The sequence below is a fragment of the Squalius cephalus genome (assembly GCF_949319135.1).
Source record: "Squalius cephalus genome assembly, chromosome: 7".
Taxonomy (NCBI): domain Eukaryota; kingdom Metazoa; phylum Chordata; class Actinopteri; order Cypriniformes; family Leuciscidae; genus Squalius; species Squalius cephalus.
In genome coordinates, this window is record NC_137128.1 from 10,671,987 (window position 1) to 10,686,214 (window position 14,228).

A 14,228-nucleotide genomic window follows, 5' to 3' on the forward strand; every position below is an offset into this window, starting at 1 on the left:
TACAGAAAAGAACTACGCCCAAATTGAAAAAGAGCTATTGGCGATTGCCAAAAAGTTCCATCAGTATGTGTATGGGCGCAGTGTGAATGTCCAATCGGATCATAAGCCATTGGAGGCTATCTTCAAAAAGCCATTGAGCAAAGCACCGGCGAGACTCCAACGTATGCTCTTACAGCTACAGAAATATGATCTCATTGTCCAATACAAGCCTGGTAAAGACATGTTGATTGCTGATACACTGTCACGTGCTGTCGTTGAAGGCCAACACACAGGTACAGATGATCTCAGTGATGAGAGAGTTGTATATTCACTTCAGGCTACAGAGGCTCTCAGTGAAGAAATGCTGAAACAGCTTATAGATGCTACTGCAGGAGACAGTACACTCCAGTTGCTTGTGAAAATGCAAAAAACAGGATGGCCGACACATAGAAAGAAACTCAACCCCTCACTTCATCAGTTCTGGCCTATTAGACACACTGTGGCTGTGCAGGATGGCATAATGTTGGTATCAGGTAGAATCTTGATTCCTGAGTCAATGAGAACAGAGATGATGCAGAAACTACATGTCTCACACCAAGGAATGCAGCGCACAAAAGCACATGCCAGAAAATGTCTGTATTGGCCTGGAATGACGAAACACATAGAACAGATGGTTGAAAGGTGTTCAACATGCCAACAGTTCCAGCCCAGGAACCAGAAAGAGCCACTCATCTCTCATGAAATTCCAGAGCTCCCCTGGTTAAAAGTAGCTGCCGACATCTTTGAAATCAGAGGTCAGTCATATCTATTGATTGTCGATTACATGTCAAAGTTTCCAGAGGTGATGAATATCAAAGACAAGACAGCGCGCTCAGTGATTGAAAAGATGAAAGCAGTGTATGCAAGGCATGGCATTCCCAAAGAACTAGTGTGCGATCATGTGCCCTTCGCTAGCTATGAAATGAAGACTTTTGCTGCAGAGTGGGGGATTAAGCTGACACACTCTAGTCCGGCCTATCCTCAATCAAATGGCCTGGCGGAAAGGACAATCAAAACTGTTAAATATGTCCTGAAAAAAGCAGAATTATCAGGGGTGGATCATCATCTTGCTCTTCTCTCGCTGAGAAATACGCCTATCACTGGTACGTTCTACTCACCAGCTCAGGTACTGATGGGAAGAGTTCTGAGGAGCATCTTACCAGTGTCCAGTGAAGTTCTGCGACCGGTCACTCCTAAAGGTGTTCATCAGGCGCTCCAATATCTGCAAAAGAAGCAAGCGTGTCATTATAATGTGGGAGCAAAAGTCCTGCCAGAACTACGTGCTGGAAATACTGTGCACATGGAAACAGATAAGGGGTGGCAACGAGGTCTCATTGTTTCAAAACGTGATGAGCCAAGATCGTATGATGTCATCAATGAAGCAGGACGACAGTTCCGTCGCAACAGGCGCCATCTGAGGAAAACAAATCACAAACACACAGAAACATTTGAAGTAGCGGATGAGACCCATGACAATGCACACTCTCACGTCCCGGAGGCACATGAAGAGACGGATCGGTCTGTACAGTATGTGCCAGAGCAATCTTCTCATAACAGCAGTCTCACAACCACCAGGAGTGGTCGAGTTGTGAAACTTCCGGTGAGGTTTCAGGACTATTGTATGAACTAGCTTTGAACTGCTTAATGGACTAAATGTTTGCTATAAATAAGAAGGAAATTAAATGTTCATATATCTTGTTTATAGCTTGTATTGTTTGCTGTGAAAAAAGGGGGATGTGGTGTAGTGTTTAATGCATTTGCTGTGCATAATGCATTTGTGATGTAATTATCTATTGTCTCCACTAGAGGGCCACCTGGGGGTTAAAGGGGGTTATTGGAGTGTGAAGGGGAAGAAGTCTGGCTTGCATGTGTTAGCGGCAGTAGCCGCTCTGTTTGTATGAATAAACGGTCGGTTCTCTCCGGTGACTTTCTGTGTACGTAATTCATTGGATATACTGCACATGAAGAAACACTACAGTCTACAGGCAGCATGGTCTACAGACCTCCTTGTCATCACCCACTTCCTAACAAACTTAGTTGGGTTCCACAACTCTAGTGGTGGACCCACTAACTTTACGAACATCAAAAAGGACACATTGACAATCTTCAGCTGATTTCTCAGTGGTGAAACAATAGTATTCATTGCTGAAAATCCCCTTTCACATTCAGCTGTGCTCACAGCCAGTGTATCTACTGTGCATTTTAATTTCAGAAGACCCTCTTCAATTGCCATGTTTGGGTTTTCCTTGTAGTCCCTGAAACCTTGTTTGACACTACAGTAGTTCATTGCCAGACTATCACACAGCTGCCTCAATTCTTGTTCTCCATACTGCAGTGGCACTGGAGAGGGCCAGGTGTCTGGTGACAACACATTTATTTGATCAAAAAGCTCCAGCTCATGCTCTGGGACCATCCTGGACTGCATGCTACATCTGAGTGCATGAACAAACTTTTTGTGATTGTTTTTTATTTGTTTTCCACCAGTTTTCAATGGAACACCTTTAAAAACACCATCCTGAACAGCTTGACAGGCAATCTGGTAATGAGGGCCTGGTGTCTCCATCATTGCTAAGAAAAATCAGCCTGTCATTTAACTTTTTTTAACCCTTCTGAGAGATGAATTTCTCTGTTTTGTAATGCCTCAGACAAATCTTTAAGCTCTTCTAGAGCATCCAACATTAGTCCCAAATTGACAACAAAACCCTCTGAGGATAATTTAGCTGCAAGCCCGTCATACATGCACCTTTCAGCCGAGGTCCTGGATGTATCTTTACCAGCACTAATAAAGTGCTACTGCAAAGCACCATACATATTCCAGACAGCCTCAACTGTCCTGTAGGAAGAGGCAACCCATCTCACATTTAACACACAACCTATTTTTCTCATCTGTGTGCCCACTAGTGATGCAGCCTCATCCAGTTCCCTCAAATTCTTTGGAGACTGACTATATAGACAGTACAGCTTATCCAGGAAACTGGAGAAGTGGTTGGTTTCCACACAGCTCCTTACGGCATCCCCACCTGACAGCTCTAGCCTGTGATTAAGGCAGTGCCAGCCAACCACTGCTGGATATCTGGCCTTTAGCTTTGCATACACCCCTGCCTTTCTACCCAGCACCACTGATGCCCCATCTGAACAGAAGCCAAGAAAGCACTGCTTCAGAAACTCATCATCTAACCCATTGTCCATGAGACACTTGAGCAATGCATCAGTGATGCCATCTGCAGTAGTCTGTTCTAGCTCAATAACCTCTAAGAAAAAAGTGAGTGGGTCTGAATTTTGGATCGATGCACGAACGTATACAACTAAACAAGATTATTTGCTTAATGCCGTGCTCTCATCTATCAGGATGGACACTTTGGGCCTTGTATTCCTGATGCTGGTCATCAGGGCATGTTTTATTTCTTTTGAGATGGAATTAATAATCTCTGTGAATGTGACATTAGTGTGCAAAACTCTCCACTTATTAAGACCATTCATGCACTGTAGGTCGATGAGCGAAGGGTGATCTGTGTATAGGCGATTTGTTTTGGCAATGTGATATGCCGTCCTAAACACCTTCTCACCCCTAATTTTCACCAACTGCGGAACGGCTGCGGATTCACTCTGGAACGGCGGCGGAGTCAATAGGTTTCCATTAAAGTCAATGTGTGTATTTTCACTGACTGCGGAACGGCTGTGTTCCGACTCCGGCGATCCGCAGCCCTCCGGAGCAGATATGCAGAGCTTCTGTTTTTGCCGGATGCCAGAGAGCTCCGCAGCACTACAGCACAGGGCAGATTGTGCAGGGCAGGAAGTCGAGGACAGAAACAAAATAAAATATCCGGTTAATTTTCAAAATAAAATACACTGTGCTCACGGCGGATCATATTTCCCTGCACTACACCTTGAAAACGTCATAATGGGTGGAGACAGGCCTGTTGAAGGTGAGATTTTTTCAGACACCAGTTATTAACCCTGTTGACACCATGGATGAGGAGATGCTGATTCTGGAAGTACAAAATCACCAAATCATTTATGACCCGTCGCATCCTTTTTATAAGGACAACCTTCAAAAGGATATGGCGTGGAAAACAGTAGCAGGAGTAAAGGGTATGGATGGTAAGTCATTAATTTTGTCCAAGAAATTCAGATAGAAAGCAAATAGTTTATTCATGTACTATGTGTCACAGTTCTGTTCTGTTTGAGTGTTTTTGTCACTGATCACATGTCTGTCTTTGTTCTATTTCCCGCCATTTCTTGATTTCCATGGTAACTGTCATTTAGTTAATTTGTCACACCTGTTTCCTCGTTAGTCTTGTCAGCTGTGTCTTGTTTCCCTGATCTGTTCTCCCCTGTATTTAAGCCCTGAGTGTTTCAGTCTTCACTTGTCGGTCAATGTTGAATGTTAGGTTTTCATTGTTCTGAGCACACGCTCCCTTTTGTTTGTATTTGTTTAATATTGAGAATTAAAACCTTGGAATTCATAATCTTCGTGTTCGTCTCCTACTTCATCCACCCGGAAGCCTGACAGATTGACCGACCATAAAGGAAAAGATGGAGATATGGAGGGAGGCCTTTGTGGGAACCCGCCAAGCTGTGTTCCGGGGTATCCGTGGAGGTCACAGGGGAGGATATGGGCGATATATCCGCACAATCGAACCTATCTCCAGGGATGACTTCTCTGATCTCCCTCCTCTCATCAGCCCAACCAAGCCTGCACTTCACGCCAGTCCAGCCGAGCCTGCACTTCACGCCAGTCCAGCCGAGCCTGCACTTCACGCCAGTCCAGCCGAGCCTGCACTTCACGCCAGATCTGCCGAAGCCAAGGCAGTATGCGTCATGCCCGCCGCCCCTGAGACTGTGAGCGTTATGCCCGCTGCGCCTGTGACAGACAGCGTCATGCCCGCAGAGCTTTTGTTTTCTTTTATTCCGTCGACCTTGAAGCTCCCTTCGCCGCTGGTTCCGTCCAGCTCAAAGCCTTCACCGCTGGTCCCGTCCAGCACAGAGCCTTCACAGCTGGTTCCGTCCAGCAGAGACCCTTCACCGCTGGTTCCGTCCAGTTCAGAGCCCTCTTCGCCGCTGGTTCCGCCCAGTTCAGAGCCCTCTTCGCCGCTGGTTCCGCCCAGTTCAGAGCCCTCTTCGCCGCTGGTTCCGCCCAGCTCAGAGCCCTCTTCGCCGCTGGTCCTGCCCAGCTCAGAGCCTTCTTCGCCGCTGGTCCTGCCCAGCTCAGAGCCTTCTTCGCCGCTGGTCCTGCCCAGCTCAGAGCCTTCTTCGCCGCTGGTCCTGCCCAGCTCAGAGCCTTCTTCGCCGCTGGTCCTGCCCAGCTCAGAGCCTTCTTCGCCGCTGGTCCTGCCCAGCTCAGAGCCCTCTTCGCTGGATCTGCCCAGCACCGAGCCCTCATCGCTGGATCTGCCCAGCACCGAGCCCTCATCGCTGGATCTGCCCAGCACCGAGCCCTCATCGCTGGATCTGCCCAGCACCGAGCCCTCATCGCTGGATCTGCCCAGCACCGAGCCCTCATCGCTGGATCTGCCCAGCACCGAGCCCTCATCGCTGGATCTGCCCAGCACCGAGCCCTCATCGCTGGATCTGCCCAGCACCGAGCCCTCATCGCTGCCCAGCACCGAGCCCTCTCTGGTACCCGGGACTTTTCCCAAGTATTTTTTTGGGGGGGGCCATAGGGCTCCGTCCTGGCCACTCAAGGAGCCATGGCCACCTGAGGGGTCCTCACCACCATGGCCACCTGAAGGGTCTTCACCACCATGGCCACCTGAAGGGTCTTCTCCGCCGTGGCCACCTGAAGGGTCTTCTCCGCCATGGCCACCTGAAGGGTCTTCTCCGCCATGGCCACCTGAAGGGTCTTCTCCGCCATGGCCACCCGAAGGGTCTTCACCGCCGTGGCCACCCGAAGGGTCTTCACCGCCGTGGCCACCCGAAGGGTCGTCTCCGCCATGGCCACCCGAAGGGTCCGCACCGCCATGGCCGCCCGAGGGGTTGTCTCCGCCATGGCCGCCCGAAGGGTCCGCACCGCCATGGCCACCCAAGGGGTCTTCTCCGCCATGGCCGCCTGAAAGGCTGTCTTCGCCCTGGTCACCTGAACTGCCAGCTCCGCCCTGGAGGCTCCCTGTCCTGCCAAGCCACGCCCTTGTCAGCCTCCAGGGCGCCCACCCTCCCACCCTCCCACCCTATTTGTTGGTCTGTCTACGGCGCGAGGACGCGCCTACCGGGAGGGGGGAATTATGTCACAGTTCTGTTCTGTTTGAGTGTTTTTGTCACTGATCACATGTCTGTCTTTGTTCTATTTCCCGCCATTTCTTGATTTCCATGGTAACTGTCATTTAGTTAATTTGTCACACCTGTTTCCTCGTTAGTCTTGTCAGCTGTGTCTTGTTTCCCTGATCTGTTCTCCCCTGTATTTAAGCCCTGAGTGTTTCAGTCTTCACTTGTCGGTCAATGTTGAATGTTAGGTTTTCATTGTTCTGAGCACACGCTCCCTTTTGTTTGTATTTGTTTAATATTGAGAATTAAAACCTTGGAATTCATAATCTTCGTGTTCGTCTCCTACTTCATCCACCCGGAAGCCTGACACTATGTAGTTATCAATGAGGAATTCTCTATCTATACATGTTGAAAACCCATTGAAACTTTGAATTAATCAGCCATTGCAGGGTTGTTTGATTTGCATGAAGAACTTTATTAACATGTATTAGGTTATGTAATGAAGTAAGTTAAATTTGAGTTAAGATATAATATATATATTTATAAGATTTTTATAAGATATATACATATATAATTTAGCCATTTATTTAATATTGTGTTTGACATTTGTTACAGTGAAAAAAAATAACAACAGTTAAATATTTGCGGTGTACTGTTTAAGTTAATTCTATTGTGGGGGGATGATTCACACTGCCAAATGAGGGGGCTGACAAGGAGTGGCCAAACCAATGATTATTCAAACTTTATTTTCAATACAAATCACTCACTATTCACAGAACTTAACATTATTACAGTACAATACTTCACACCAGAAAAAAACTAACAAAACAAACAAACAAAAAAAAAACACTAAACACATACACACAATACAAATATACAGGGTTTCAGTCAACAGTAATGACAAGTCTTTTCACACCATTCTGTCCTGCCAGGACACACTGCCCTCGGGGGAGGTGAAGAAAGTGGCAAAGCTCTCCCTAACAGCACAGGCTTCTCTTGATACCCTGTTTCCCCCCATGTTTCTCACTGGCGCCATGTGTCTCCCCAGATCCTCTGCCTCTTCCAGCAGCCTTACATTTTCACTTGGGGCAAGGAGGAAATTGTGCAGGATGCATGCTGCCACCACAAGTCTGTCAACATTTTTGGGGTGCAGGTTAATCCTGTGATGAAAAATCCTCCAATGTGACGCCAAAATGCCGAAGGCATTTTCAACTACCATCCTTGCTCTCGAGAGTCTGTAGTTGAAAATCCACTTCCTGTGGATGAGGTTCTGTCCTGGGTAGGGTCTTATTAGGTATGGCTTCAGAGGGAATGCTGCGTCACCCACCATGTGGGACATCCCCGAGGTGAGCAGCACCAGGTACTAGGAGGAACGTGTAGAGTTGTTCTCCATTTCCCTCCCCAAATCTGAACCTGCATACACCCCACCATCAGAGGTCCTTCCAAAGTCCCCCACCTGTATGCACCTGAACCGGTAGTCTGCATCCACGAGTGCCAAAAGCACGATGGAGAAAGTATTTTTGTAATTAAAGTACTGAATACTGGACAGGGGTGGTGCTTGAATCACAATGTGTTTTCCATCAAGTGCTCCCAGGCAATTTGGAAAGTTTAATTTATCCCAGAAGTGTTGTGCTACCTCCTTCCATGAGTCTGCAGTCGGCCGGGGCAAAAATGACTGCATCATGACCTTTTCAATGGCAGCACACACCATATGCACAGAGTTCATCACTGTTGTGTGGCCAAGGCGGTAGTTAAATGCAAGGCTGATCAATGAGTCACCAGAAGCCAAGTATCTGTGAAGTGAATAAACAAAACAAAAAAATAGTTAAATGTGTGCTTATTATTTTAATCTGTCTCTCTTCTTTTTTCAGTTGATCTTTGCAAGGCAAAATGGCGGTCAATGATGGACAGTTTTGTAAAGAACAGAAAAAAGTGTTTGGCAGCGGTTCAGCAGGAGGATCACAAAAGGAATGGAAGTACACAGACATCATGTCCTTTATTTTGCCTCACCTACAACCGAGAAGGTCTGTATGAAATTATATAACAGTATTGATGACAATATCATCTTTAAATTCATTTCAGTTAAAGTGATAGATTGTAGTTCCAAAAGCAATTTGAGTGGTGTGTTGGCAGAAGAAGAAAGATCTTCAACGGCACTGTCAATGTGTGGATCTGATGAGCCGGGTCCTTCGAGTGCATCAGTGCCACAGGACAGCCAGGGACCACAGACTGTTTCACCATCACTATCGGGGCCCACTGCATCTGGGGTTACAGACAGGCCCCACAGGTCCCGGAGCCAAGGGAGAGGGTGCCTCAAGGCCCTACTGTGACAGACACAAGGAGAAGCCACAGACCACAGACATCTGATGTGGAAGAACGGCTTCTGTCCATCTTACAGGAGCCGCTTCCCAGACCGGAATCTGAGCTTGATGAAAGCTACCACTTTGCCTTGAGCCTGGTTCCACTCCTCCATAGACTTGACCACAACCAGAGGCAGCAGGTCAAAATTGGTATTTTGAACCTTCTGCAAAACATCAAGAGCAGCACAGCCTCAAGGCAGGAACCGGCAGCACATTCAAGTGTATTTCATACACACCCTCCCCCTACATTCCACAGCCCCACTGCAACTTTGCCTAGGCCAGGTACTTTTAAGGCCAATAACCCAACCCCCACCAATAAACCTAATAGGAACATTCCCACAGATGCTGGCCTCTGATCAGGATACACAGTGGGGGTAGGGCAGCACCCCCTACACAAACTTCTTATCTTATCACCTAATGCTGTAAATAGTTATTTTGCTGTGGTTTTTATAGTTATATTTATATATTTGTTTTAAAGATTATTCTTAACTTTTTTACATTCTGTTTGTAAATTTGTAAATCTTGTTACATTTTTTATGTCTGTAATTTTGAAAATAAATGGTCAAACCTATTGTGATCAGTGTTCATTATATATGTAATGTAAAGCTCACCTCAGTCCAACAGCCAGTCTCTACTTTGCTTCTATGGCAGACCTGTAGTTGGTATTTTGTTTGGTGAGTTCAGGGCCAATGATTGAGAGAAGCTCATCCATTTTCTCTGCACTCACCCTAAAACTTGTGATGCTGTTGACTGTCCAAACGCAGTTCATCCACAAGATGGTAAAAATCTCCTTGTTGAGGCCTGCACTGGTTCAGTGGATGGACCCAGATCAGCAGGTCAGCACAGAGTTGTTTCCCCTCTACTCCTCTGGATGGAAACTGTTGCTGGTTTGGTGGTTCTGTTTATAGAAACGACATATGTTATATCACGCGATCTTGTGGGTCCTCGTGACTTCAGCTGTCAGTCATGGCCGCAGCCGTTCCACAACAAATCCGGACCTGGTGGGTATTGAAGGATGGAGGAGCACGGAGCCGATCCGCAGCCGTTCCGCATTTGGTGGAAATCCGGGGTCAGTGGTTCACAGCTGTTCTTGTTGTGCTTTTAGGAAGCTGGCATCTAATGTACTTTCTTCTTTTGTTTCACATATCGACTCGGCTAATTTGTGGCTATGCGATGTTACATGCTCGCATATTTTTTTTCGTAACAATCTCATCTGCTTGTCTTTAGTATCCCCATAAGGTTTAACTCTGCCATATTGCTACTCTGATGAAAAAAAATGTATTTGTTTGCACCAGATCTTAGCACACCTGGTGACCCTGCATCTCTGCATATTTCACAGCCCAGTGCATTATTAGATAGGAATATGAACGAGTATTTGGCTTTGAAGTGTTCATATTGGGCCAGAGTCTAACAAATTGGCAAACTGAATGCTGACACTGGGCTGCTGCTGCTACCACTGCCATTGCTGAGAGCTGGGTTGCTGGTTGTGCCTTTCTTTAGGGCTTTTCTACTAAATGCATAGTTCCATACATCAAAATGACTGATTATGCACACTTCTGGGCTTACATCTTCAAAATTACATCCCCCCCATTTTCCTCGCCATAGGCGCCAATGAAGAAAAAAATGCTAATATTAATCCTTTGTCTTTATTAAGCCATGACTAATGACTAACTGCATGATCTACATAGCATTACTGAACCTAAACACAAATATTGAGAATGTGATTGACAAATATATGCATATACTATACAAAGCCAAAGACACACTGTGCTGTGGCCCTTAAAAGAGCCCTTGGGTGTATTTATGAGCTATTGACAAAAAAACAAGAGAAGGAAAGTGGAGTAAATGGCGAGAAAAAGAAACAGCATCACTGAATTTGATTCAGAAATATTGCATTTACAAATTAAAATGTATTGATTGTTCTTCAATGATCACTTACTAATCAATATTTTAAGAAAATGGCGAATCATGCATGCAGGATGACTGCTAGATTGATCACTTACAACAATCTGATGAAAATTGAAAATAATAATTTTCATGCTATACACCATAAAATCAATAAAAGCTGTGATGTATGAATATACAAAAACATCTGAAAATATATTTTAAAAAAACCTCTAACAAATAAAAGGCAAATTAAGTCACAATACAACGTATTTTCATTATTGAAAACAATTATAATTTTACTTGAATATGATTAATATTTTTTTTCCTGGATGTATACATTTTTTACCTTTACTGTATTTTTTATTATATAAAACGTGCAATTATTAATATTATAATCTCACAGGGACATATATAAAAAGAATGTTGCGTGGAAAGGAGTTTCAGAGATTGCGGGGATTCCAAGTAGGTTTAAATTATTCAATAACCCCCAGTTTGATGTGCTGCTGCTAAGAGTTGGCCCCTTGATTGCAAAGGAGAACACAAACTACCGCCGAGCCATTTCACCCGGTGAACGGCTGGCAATTTGTTTACGGTGAGTAACCTATTTATTAATCTTTAAGTAACTAAGTTTAATTGTAACACCTACATGAAACCCTATATATATTTTTTTTTCTTTTGTATTTGTATTTTTTGTATTTGTATATGTGTGTATATATTATATAATATTCATTATATCTGGATTAATAACCTTTAAATCATACCAGGTTCGGTAGATGCGTATATATATATGTATATGCATCTACCGAACCTGGTATGATTTAAAGGGTATTATATATCACATTTAATCCAGATATAATGAATATTGTGTCATACATAGAATTACCTGCCATGTGCGTGTTTTTACAGTTCAACATGTTTATCGTATACATAGCCTATATCATTAAACATTTTTCTTTCTAGCAGTCATTTTTTTTAATAGCTCAACATGTTATACATGTGAATTTCTGCTTTGACAATTGCATATTTCACATTTTTACAGATTCCTTGCAACAGGGGACTCTTACCCCAGTACTGCCTTCAGCTACCGGGTTGGACACAGCACTGTGGCTGGTATTGTGGCAGAAGTGGCAAAGGCCATTTGGGACTCCCTGGTGGAGGAATATATGCCTGTTCCCACCACAGAAGATTGGCAGGAAATTGCAGCAGAGTTCTACCATCACTGGAATTTTCCAAACTGTGTAGGATCTATTGATGGGAAGCATGTAGTAATCCAGGCTCCCAACAACTCTGGGTCACTATTCTACAACTACAAAGGTACATACTCTATTGTCCTTTTGGCAGCTGTAGATGCCAAATACTGCTTCCGCATCATAGATGTTGGCAGTTATGGAAAGACCAGTGATGGTGGGACTCTGGCTAATAGTCCTTTTGGAAATGCTCTTCTGCCTTGTCACCCTTGGCTTACCTGAGGACACGCTGCTGCCAGGAGCAGAGCACCTGGGGTCCCAGCCTTACGTCTTTGTGGCAGATGAAGCCTTCCCTCTCCGTAGAGACCTCATGAGACCCTTCCCAGTAGACACAGGGTGTTTAACTACAGGCTTTCGCGGGCAAGACTAACTGTGGAGAATGACTTTGGTATACTCGCAGCACAGTGGCGAATGTACCGGCGCGTTATTGGCGTCAGTCCTTCCAATGCAGAAACCTGTGTAAAGGCCACCTGTGTTCTACACAACTACCTGCGGAGGACAACGAGGACGGTTTCCCATGTTGGTGACGGAGAAGCCTCTGCACTGCACAACATCAGCCAAGTAGGGAGCAACAATGCTGCACGGGAAGCAATGCGTGTGAGGGAGACACTAGTGAACTACTTCAGTGCTGAGGGTGCAGTTCCTTGGCAGCCACAGGCATGAAAGATTCTTCACAGAACAAACCAAAGGCTCTTTTAAGAGACACCCACATTTGAATAAAAGAGCCATTTTTTCATGTGTCATTTCTTATGCAAACACATCTCCCCCAAATGCATAAAGTGCAGATATTAAAGCTTGAACTATAGTCAATGCAGTATTGTAAACACTCTCTAATAGGCTATAAACTGTAATATGTACTAAATTGTTTTATATAGCAAATCATGAGGGTAAATGTAGTAAATTATTCTCATTTTAAATATAAATAATTATATTTTTCCAGCAAATTATCTACTTGATCACAAAAAGGAACAGATTGAAAACTGAAGCAAATGTATGCATTTATTTATCAGAGCTGACTTTTTTTTTAACACATAACAAAAAGTGTTAACAATATGAACACACTGCACAAGGTACAGCTGACAAGACCGTGAGGGCAAATAAGCTTACTAACACCCCTCAGCCTTGTCAGCTGTACCCTGCTTTTCTCCTCTTCTTGACTGCACTGGGCCTCATAAACTAAATTGTGTATTTCAAATTTCAGCCTCTCTTTTCTTCCTGATTTTAGCAGTTTAATTTGGGGCAACAGGCTTCGAATGAATAGTTCATCTGGGTCCTCTGACGGTATACATTGTGGCCTACCCATGTAGCAAATGTTTTCTGGCCCAGCTCCGGGCCACACAATCACTTTTTCCTCGGCCCAAGTACCGCAAAGAATGACGGCCCTGAAGTGGCCCAGAACTGGATTAAAGACAAGGGTCACACATGGGCCATAACTGGCCTGAATATCAGCCAGTTAGTCAACTTTAACTGGCCCTGAACTGGGCAAAAACAGGTTTTATTATTGGTACCAATTCTCAGCCATAAGTTAACCATATCGACACCACCCTTTAACCAGAAACCCCAAAACTGAGCCATAACCAAGCCTAATCTTACCCAAACCATGTGAACAAATAAGGCACAAGAAAATTCAATTCTCAAAAATAGTTTATTTAACAATAGGCGCACAAGCCAATAATAATAAATTATTATTATTTTCAATTTTTTTAGTACATTCAAAGCTTAACATCTTATTACCACCTCAAAGTGCATTTAATTTCAAAATGTTCTGGTCTGTCTTAAACAGTAGTTTACTTATTGTAGTAATGCACAAGCAAAAAAAAAAAAAAAAAAAACAGCTAGAATTTGTGAACACTATTTTAGTTGGCTGTTCAGGCAACTAAAATAGTGTTCACAAATTCTAGCTGTTTTTTTTTATTTATTTTTTTATATGTTTTTTTATATTCAAGGACTTATATCCTTGAATATAGTAGCGGCCTAAATACTTATAATTGTCCAGTACACAAAGTATGGCCCATAATTGCTACACTGATCTGGGCCACACACCTCCCATGCACAATCGGCCCAAATGTTGTCTGCCGTCATGCAGTGCCATCTTTGCCACACTTGGCCCACAGTTGGCTGACATGATCTGGGCCACACACCTCCCATCCACAATCGGCCCAAATGTTGTCTGCCGTCATGCATGCAGTGCCATCATTGCCACACATGGCCCCACAGTTGGCTGACATGATTCTTGCCAGTGCCGGCAACACGCCAGCAGTGCCATGATGAGGCCACATTTGGGCCAAGTCTGTTTGCTATGTGGGTATAGATGATGCCTCTGCCCTGTGTAATGCAGCCATGTGCTGTTTCTCGAATACCGTCATTGCACCCTTGTGTCTTTGAGCACTCTCCCTCTTGCCTCAATATGTTGTCTGCTCGCTACGTGTGCCTGGTTAAACGCTGGGGCTGCCTGCTCTTGGTCTGCCTGGCTGAATGCTGGACCTTCCTGGATGCTCAGTACTGACTGGCTGAC